Source organism: Mixophyes fleayi, chromosome 3 (assembly GCF_038048845.1).
Source record: "Mixophyes fleayi isolate aMixFle1 chromosome 3, aMixFle1.hap1, whole genome shotgun sequence".
In the NCBI taxonomy this organism is placed as follows: Eukaryota; Metazoa; Chordata; class Amphibia; order Anura; family Limnodynastidae; genus Mixophyes; species Mixophyes fleayi.
The window spans coordinates 183,845,669-183,855,581 of record NC_134404.1 but is presented as its reverse complement, the minus strand read 5'-3'; the positions used below and the strand labels follow the sequence as shown (position 1 = coordinate 183,855,581).

The following is a 9,913-nucleotide window of genomic DNA, read 5'->3' as shown; positions in this document are numbered from 1 at the left end:
TACTTTATTTTAATTTTATCTATATTTCATTTATATGAATAATAAGTTACTAAAATTAATACCTTTACTTTTTATGACCAATATTTTCATTCACTTTTTATCTAGCTAATTGATTATCTAAATTTGCCTTTCTTTGTTAGAATCTGGTAATTCTTGTTTGTATCCCATGTTCTACTTTTAAATACTCCCCTCCTCCGTCCCCTCCCTCCCGCTGTCCCTGTCTGTCTCTCCTCCTCCCCCAGTAGTCAGAGAGCTGCAGGCGCTGCTGGGAAGGGGAGTGTGCGCGGCTCAGGGCTGCAGCTTCCCCTCTTTATGCCTATTTTAGTAACATCTCCCCGGCCGTTCAGCAGCTCCTCACTGACAAACTTTTCCTAGACGGCCGCTCTGCAAAACCAGGTAAGAGGACAGGAGAGGGGGACAGCGGGGTCTGATCGCTGCTCTTACGTGACACCTCACACTAAACTTCCCATCAAAGTGACCCCCGCAGGTGTCACATAACAGTCACGCTGCTGCCAGATATCACACTGCCCAGCGCTGCTGATAACCGGAGCACAGTTACTCACTATGATCCTGACTAGAGATAAAGACATCTTGGCAGGGAACAAATAAGATGCGCTTGTGATTCTAAAAGCGGGGGAGCAATAGTGAAGATTAGATCTTTGTTGTGTATAGGGAGTGACAGGTATATCTTCCAGGGATCCCTAGGGTATATTCTAGGATTGCTACTTCAGGTAATCCCCTAGTCCCAGGTGACAGATGTCATAAGAGCAGCACGCACTGATATGAGTCTCTACAGCAGTGACTGTCTATAATTAATGCCGGTATTGTATATCATGGAGTTACAATATGTTGGGGTTCCTGCCTATATATCTCAGGCACATATTCAGTTTATAGTACTGTACTGTACATTTTTCAAGCTTATCGTACGGAGTGTGATATGTTATAGCACTCAAGTCATACTGCTTTTAGGAAGAGAAATAACTGCTTTTCTGTGTCTTGTAGTACACTCGTGGTTGTAATTGATCACAGTTTAAAAGAGAGCTGATTGTGATGTATTGCAGTTGTGCTCATGTATAGATGATTGGATTTCATACTGGTGATGTTATGTAAATTATCATAAGCCATGCCTAGTATCCTTGCCCTTTAATCCGTACCCTGTGAACAAAATACCACATTAGGTTGTGTTATAATATTATTATTATTATTATTATTATTATTATTATTATTATTATTATTATTATTTGTAAGTACTTTTTCACAAAATATGATATGCTGTATGAATGCTGTTTCTGCATATAAAATATTATGTGATACAGTATCTTTTCATCAAACTAGTTACTACTTTGTCTGTGCCTTGTAAATTGATATACTATGTGCAAAAATCGCAGTATACAGTAGTTGCTCATTCATTTGCAAGCCGGAATCACACATTAACACCTTACATGGCTGGATCATGGTAGGAAATCTTTTAGAAGAAAGAAAGTGAAATGATTAATTCACATAACACCTTCTGATTCAATCCAGCTGCACATGCAGCAGGAAACCACAACATTTTCGGACTTGTCCACTACCTTAGGAATTTACTGTTCCTAAGAAGCCCAGTGTGTAATGTCACAAAGAAATATAATATATAATACAATTACTCTATTAATGTCTATATATTTTTAATCACCATGTAAAGCGAATAGAAGCTGTTATTGTATTTTCTACAGATGTTTGATGAAACTTTTTATACATTGCACACACACATGAGCTGTACTGCATTTACTTTTCCTTTAGTGTAATAACAGCTCTTTTTACTCAGATAATTTCTAAAGGCTAAATACACTTTAGAGCAGTGATGGGCAATAAGCGGACATAAAGGGGCAGATTCAATTCCCTAGAACAACGCGGGGCGCACAGTATTACAGTTAGTATGGTAATTTCAACGCAGATTTTTGCTTGCGGCTCACAGAGCTGTGAGCAAAAATCAGTATTGAAATTGTCGTTCTAATGATAATAATGCGCTTCTATTAGAGTAGTAATGGTAATAGTGCGCGGCCCATAGTGTTCTCAAGAACAACGTGGGGAATTGAATCTGCCCTATAAATACAATTCTATGTATTTTAAAAAGCTTTGACAGCTTATACTCACTATTAAAGTATATTTAAATACTCCTCTCTGTGCTGTTTACAATGGTTTCTATAGAATATTATATGAACTTTAGAGAAAGGGTCCCTCCACCTGCCATGTAATTTTCAAACATGGTTTCGGTTAGAAATACCCAGTACAGAAAGCTGTTAGTGCTGCGTGTTTGAACCCCAATTGATGTCAGAAATGATGCTGTAGTTTGAATGATTTTCAAGAGAAACCACAGTAAATAAAGAGAAGATGTGAGCTGTACACTCTATAGATGGGTAGGATGATTCTAACCAATGACCTGTGCCAGGTAGGTCATGCTTATATATAATTGGCCATTGGGATGGATATATATTTCCACCTTCTTAGTAGCAATGGTTGCAACAGCAGAGACAGGCTTTTCCTGCATCATGGGATTTTGTCTGCTCTCGGCATATACAGCACAGAAATACCCACATTTACTCATACACACATTCTTCAAAATAATTATCAAGTTAGCAAAGACTGTGATTGTAGCTGTAAGTCCTTTTGTGTTTTCAATTTTCTTATGGAAAAATATATATTTTATTTTCAGAAAGAATACAGGTGACATGACTTTCCAGTGTTCAGTACTGCACACCTGGAACCATGCATCGTAAATTGGGCATACATTATAGAGCAATACATGACATACAATATAGGACCCTACACTATATGCACTATTCAGTTCTTGCTAAGCATAACAACATTCTACCTTTTCCTCAGCACAGTCTAGGATGGGGTAGTTTTTAAGCAAGAAGAACAAGAGCACTGATACTATGTATTCCCCATTTATCACTATCACATATATGAATAGATTACTCCTTACAGTATTTTTTTAATTAGTATTTTTATGTTGAGTTACACTTCAGCTCTTTAATTTCATTTTAAGTCAAAAAGTTATCTATGAAACAATAACCTTTAAGTTTTTACAGTTTCCCACAGTACTATACAGGCAAAAGATAAATCACTTGTGCATGATTAAAGAAATACCGAAAGCCTGTTGAGTTGAGAAACCCAACTAAATTAGTCCAAAGTAGTACGTGGCCAAATTCATGTTGGTTTATTGTGACGTACCTCTCCTTTTTCTATTTTTCTTTATATATATATATATATATATATATATATATATATATATATATATATATATAACTGGATGTCTTATTACTATGATCCCATACTTGTGTGCATAAATGTAAGCATGTAAAGTTAACTGGACAGTGTTGCGATTTCCAGATGAGTCCGCTCACATGCTCCCAGCAATGGGATGGACTGGACTGGACCCACCTTGGAGGAACATGGAAAGGGGCACCTACCATTAAGAGAGAGGAGAGGAGGGTTTGGAGGGGTGCTTTGGGCTCCAGGCAGAGATCAGTGTTATGTATAGCTGCCAAATGATAAAGTTCATAGCATAATGCACATGCACCATACAGGCAGGGGGCAGTACAGGCACGGATACCTGCATGTAATACCTCTGTATACACCTGCCGAGTCCAAACTGTCCCCTACTAGCCATCTCTAGACAAGACTGCAGCTACTCCATCAGCCACATACACTCCAAAACAGCTCTCCCACCATGGCTGCCCCATGCCCTCCAACTTTACCACAAGGTTAGCAGCTGGTATGTCTAGTATAATATTGGTGGTACTTTTTTCCTCAGCCAACAGCATCATAGTGACTGACGCTGTCAGTGAGTGAATATGGTTTTGTTTTTTGCTTATGGCTGCAGAAATGTGCTAACTGCTGAGCTTCATAACATTGCTAGTGAGGTCAGGAATATTTGCAGCCTGCAGAGCCATTATTTAACATTAGTCTGCAGGACTCAACCCGGTTGCCATAAAAAGAAAAGTAGGTCGATGTCCACAAATAGACATGTCCTCTGTAAATACTGCTCTGTCAGAAAAACACTGGACACTCAGAATATGGCGGAATAACATAGTGCCAATGTCAGCCAGCAGTAAAAAAAAAAACTTTGATTGCCCTGGCCAATCATCATATTGCGAAAGAAGTGCTGTCATAGCCAATCACAGTGAAAGATGGACTAGATGAAACCAAAAGGCTGAGTGTCAATTCCCTGGCTCAGGGTCGCATGGCATGGTGAGACAGGAGTGGGGCCCACCAGGGATTTCCTTGGTACCCCTGTGGGCCAGTCCGACCCTATGCATGTATAAGGGTATCTTCCCTGTATTGGGGGTGGTTGCAATGCCTTTGGTTTCTATACATTTTCCATGGTGGTGGATAAGAGCATTGGCTAATACTGCTACTTGTGTGGCCCTGGAGATATAGACATTTTCTCTTATTCATATGAAATTCACTGTAATTTTCAAAGGCATGGAAAAACTTTCCAGTGCAGTCTTGGTGGTAAGTATCAATAATTTAATGCCCACATTACTATCTTATAAAATATGGTGCCACTCTTAAGGGGATACATGCTAACACATAATTACAAATTATATGTTAATATGATTCATAACTTCATCTTATAAGTAAGGTGAAAGGGCAGCTTTAAATATCGCTTACTAGATTTTGAGTAATTTCTGAGTAACAAATTCATCATTGGGTAAAGAAAATACAATAAACATTTATTTTGCAGTAGCTTATTCTGGGGAAAAAGGCGTTCTAAAGGATTTGTTTACCAGTGTGATGTTGACAATGGGTTTTGGAAGACATTACTGTATGCCTGTGCCCTCTGTTTGGACTTGGTACAGTAAATACGGCAGAGAGCTGAATGAGTCATTATGATGTCTCAAATCATTGTACTGTTCACTTTCAATCCTCTTTCATTTACTACAAACTCGCAAGTTTGCCAAAATATTCTCATGAAACTTAAACATTAATATTAAAAAACAAATTTGTAATTTTAAGACTTTATATTTTGCTAAATTTCATAACCATTACTATTTGAAATAAGTCCTGATTGCTGGCATTCGTGTAAAAGTAGCATGTTAATTGTGAAATTTGTATTCTATAATTGTGATGGGCAGCCTTACATACTTCAAAGGCCGCATGTACTGCCCTCAAAATTTGAAAAGGGCCACACATTACCCTTAATTAAAAAAATGAAAAAACAGCCCGAAAAACAACCAGTGCGCTTCCATCACTCACCCCAAAATATGCTCCAAATACCACTCGGACCTCCCACTTGATCCAAAACAGCCCCACTTGCACATCATGCATACCAACATGCTCCTCAGACCTCCCCCAATTTTACTTGCTGGAACCCACAGAGGAAGAAGGAAGAACACACTGCACTCCCTCCTCCTCTTCCTCTGGTATGCTGTGTGATCTCCCTGCACTGTGTAGGGATGTCACGCATTTATCAGGCTCCTAATTTCGGAGCTTGATAATTAGGGCAAAATCACAGCCCCCATAGACCCTAGACTGGATTTGTGATGGAAGAGGCTGGGAACGCAGCAGATATCAGAGATATTTGCTGCGGTCCTCTATTAATAAATAGCCTCGTTACTATTTCTATGTTTTAACTCCATGATAAACTGCAATGTTGAAGGGATTATAGGTTGATAAATAGGCCCCTAAGTCAGATGAGAACAGGCAGCTGAGGCCTGCACAGAGCCGGATTTAGACCTCATAGGGCCCTAGGCAGGATACTGTTTTTGGGCCCCCTCCCTGAAACAATCCAACAATCCATAGCACTATATTTTTGCAGCCTACCATATACCGCTATAGTTACGTAGAAGTGAAAGCATGTGCCGCCGCGTGCCTACCATATACCCCTATAGTTAAGTAGATATGAAAGCATGTGCCGCCAAAGGAGGTGAGGGCGTGGCTTGCATCTTTGGGGGCGTACCTAACATGTGAAAAGAGCAAGGCCACCCTGCTGCAGAAAAAGGCACCCCTAAATAATTACCAAGCAGTCCCGTTTTTTTAAGTAGTTGGGTCAAAACAACTTAATAAATATTGAAGTCAGGGCAGAAATACTTACTTAAGTTGTTTGCAAAAATAATACGCATAAATCCAAGTATGTGCTCTTGTCACTTTTGTCCCTCTATCATCACACTGTGCCCCTTCATTGTCACTTTTGCCCCTTCACAATATCACATGTGCCCTTTCACCATCATCACCTCTGTGCCCTTTCACCATCATCACCTCTGTGCACATCACCACCATCACCTCTGTGCCCATCACCACCTCTGTGCCAATCACCATCACCACTTCTGTGCCAATCACCATCTCTGTGCCCTTCACCATCACCATCTCTGTGCCCCTTCACCATCACCACCTCTGTCCCTCCGTTGTTTTACTTACCTTTCTATTGCCTTTCTTCTCCGCGAGTCACGCGCGGCACCCGACCCCCCCCTCCCCCAACTCGCGGCACCCCCCCCCCCCGCACGAGTCACGCGCGGGGGGGGGGTGCCGCGAATCGGGGGAGGGGCCAATTTTTTTATTTTTTTTAAAATTGCTCCTGTCCCCCCGAGAGCCGCTAGGCCCTAGGCAGGTGCCTGGGTTGCTTAGGGGGGGGGGTGCCGCGAGTCGGGGGAGGGGCCAATTTTTTTATTTTTTTTTAAATTGCTCCTGTCCCCCCGAGAGCCGCTAGGCCCTAGGCAGGTGCCTAGGTTGCTTAGCGGTAAATCCGGCCCTGGGCCTGCATGTGAAATCTTGGTGGCTTCTGGCGCCTGGTGGGGCCGCCTGTTGTCCACCACTAATATAATTGTTATTTAATATAGCTAACTAAGCCATACATTTATATTCTTGGGCTAAGAAAAGGAAGATTTATTATTTTAATAATATGAGCATAGGACATCTCCCACATGTCAGTTGTATACTACATGGAGAGAACCAATATTGGCAGATGTATATTGCGCAGACACGCAATGCATGCCGTTGGCAGTTACAACAGTAACTTTCTTGATGGCATGGTCTGACATCCTGCTGGCACCTATCAGCTGTCTTTAGTTTCCATAGCCATTCGGGCCCATGAGTGCAAAGTTCCATATTTCGGGGAATGTCAGACAAATTGATAATAAAATAATAAAATGTTAACACAATGAACTTTTCTTTAATACATACTTGAAATACTTTGGATTCCATAATCATTACAATAACATTTTTGACAGGAATATGTTTTATTAATTTTATTGTATAGTATGGAAAGCCATAACTAACAACATAACCTTATAGAAAATGAATAGTGTATACAAGTGTAATTTTCTTCATATTATGCAAGAATACAACAAATGTAATTAAAATATATATATATATTGGGACAAAAGTTAAATATTAACACTTTCATAGTATGGCTCTGTGTTACTACTTGCAGACTCCATGGTACAAATAATTTAGGTGTCTATTAAAGTAATTCTATAGTTTTCAAATAAGCATTGCATAGGCGATTGTATTGTGTTTCTAACGCACAAAGTGATTTATTTTAGCAGATGCAAAGTTTAACAGTTCAATACATGATTATATTATGATACAGTACAGTATAGCCAATACCAAAAGATAAATACATACCGCTGCTATCGCTGCACTACCACGGGCCCCAGTGAACAGTATATCTGTTTAGAATAATGTGGTCAGAGTAGACTGAAAACTGGGGGAGCAGCTATAATCATATATACATTCAGTGTTACAGAGAACAATAGAAAACATGTGGCTTGCTTCTATAGGTTCAGACTTCGGGTGGGTCCAGGGTAAACAGGTCATAGGCTAGTTCAGACTAAGGAATCCAAAGGTGGGGGTCATCTCTCCAGGGGATGTACTCCAGTTACAATTAGTCCATTAGCATTTTACCATCTGATATCAATCTGGCTATTTATTCCCTAACATCAATAACTAGAGTATGCAATATGCGATCTCTTCAGCGATGGAACCGGACAGCTGCTGATGAATAGGGGATTAGTATGATATCAGACATGACACATTTCCTATAACCTGAACCTTAAATAACACTAAAGTGTACATATACTCATAATATATAAACTAATAATAAACCAAATACTATCTGCTCATAAATCACTTTGGAATGGAATCTATAAATATATATGTGAAACTAAATGTTATAGTGCGTGTGCGTGCGTGCGCATTTAACCGTGCGATCGCACCATGCCACACGTTACGTGACGTACGGATCTGTGTTACGTGGCGTACGGATCGCAATCGCACGGCAAAACAATATTAACCAATATACTTTCGTTCATACAATTATACGACTTCGACATGTCCATTAGAGAGAAACCGTAATGGTTACTATTGCTGCTTTCTGCTGAGCACTGGGATACTTTAAAATGTAGTGGCATGTAAGCATTCAGCAGCGGCAAGCTGAGCATTTAACATTGATAGTGTTCAGAAATGAGCAGCAGCATTCTGTAGTAAGTGGTGGGGTTAAGAAATATGTGGCAGTTGCTAATAGTGGCTACAAGCTGTGATATCACCCGTGACATTGGGCAGTTGGCCCATTCATGATGCTCAATAATTACCTAATCCTCATTTAAACAGTTATTGGGAATACTAGTAGATAGCCGTAAGACGACTGCTATCTGCCCTTGTGTGTGATCATCTTCCAAACCAGCTTACATGCCCCCAGTCACTTGATCTGAATGCTGCATGGCTTGATCTCATACAATTGGCCACCAATGTCTGTGGCCATATCGAACAGTGATTGTGATGCTCTGTTCTCGACCCTGTCATAATCCTCTCACTACTATGAGGTATGAAGCTGCTGAAGCTGGACAGCATGGTTAAAAAATAGAATGAAGATTTTAAATAACTCCCAGTGCTGGAACTTATATATGCATTTAACAGAACCAGCACTGTACTCGCCATATGGTGGGGATTTTTATTATACCAGATAAAATCAACAATGTGGGTTCCTCATGCTTTTATAATAATCTGTTCCTTTAGTAAAGGGGAAATTGGCAGATGTGTTTGTAAATGCACACGTTCCCCTGCTAATCGTTCAAAAATTGGTTATTGGAAAAAATATATATAGAATTGTGTGATCTTTTGGCTGTTGTATGACTTCCAGCATCAGCTGTGCTAATTCCACTAGTTACCTCAATGATACCACCAGTGTTGTTCATTTAACATCAAACAACACAGTTTTGTTTTTTTCAATTTTCATTTGGAGGGAATGCTGGACTATTTTACATCAAGAAAGAGGCATATTTTTTATTTTTAAAACAATACTGTGTTGTATTTGTATTGTGTGTTTTGTTCAAGATTTACTTGATGCAATTTATTCTTTAATTTTTTTGGGCATAATGGTTCATTATACATATACCTTGGCAGTGGCTAGTTCTGCCTCTGACCATAGGGATCACTCTCTGTGATAATAAAACAAAAAATATAGCAACTTTCTCATTTTTAAAATAGCCATCACCATAAGTCAATGCAGTGGTGTAACCGCAGTGTAATTGCTAAGTGATACAACAAAATACTGGCTCTTTTTAGGCTGATACCGCATTTTGGTAACGGGGAAAATCTTTTTGATCTGCGATACAGTAGAGATTTATTTTATTACAACTTGGCAAGAGGACTACTTAGTCGATACATTTATAGACCGGTAATAGATATTACCCAGTACTACACTTATACAATTATCTGAATCATAACTTTATCATTTGCGGCTTGTGACACGTGTACTCGCTGATTATAAATAAGGTTAATCTCCCTATAAACCCAATCCTGGCTGCTGAGATACTTTCATATCTAGGTGTATTTTGCTTTCATAAGTTCCATTATTTTCTACTGCACCTCTTCAGAAATGGGGAGCCAGCAATATAAAAACTTTGCAAAGAAAAACATCAAGAACTATTAA

At 39.6% G+C, this 9,913-nt stretch overlaps 1 protein-coding gene across 1 annotated transcript in view; it reads left to right on the top strand.

The window, feature by feature from the left end:
• Positions 1 to 231: 231 nt before the first annotated feature.
• Positions 232 to 9,913, top strand: part of LOC142144240 (popeye domain-containing protein 1-like) — a 170,138-nt gene continuing 160,456 nt past the window's right edge. Inside the window, exon 1 of the mRNA XM_075202848.1 lies at positions 232 to 396. The gene's annotated coding sequence lies outside the window, so the exon portion shown is untranslated. The remainder of the gene's footprint in view (positions 397 to 9,913) is intronic.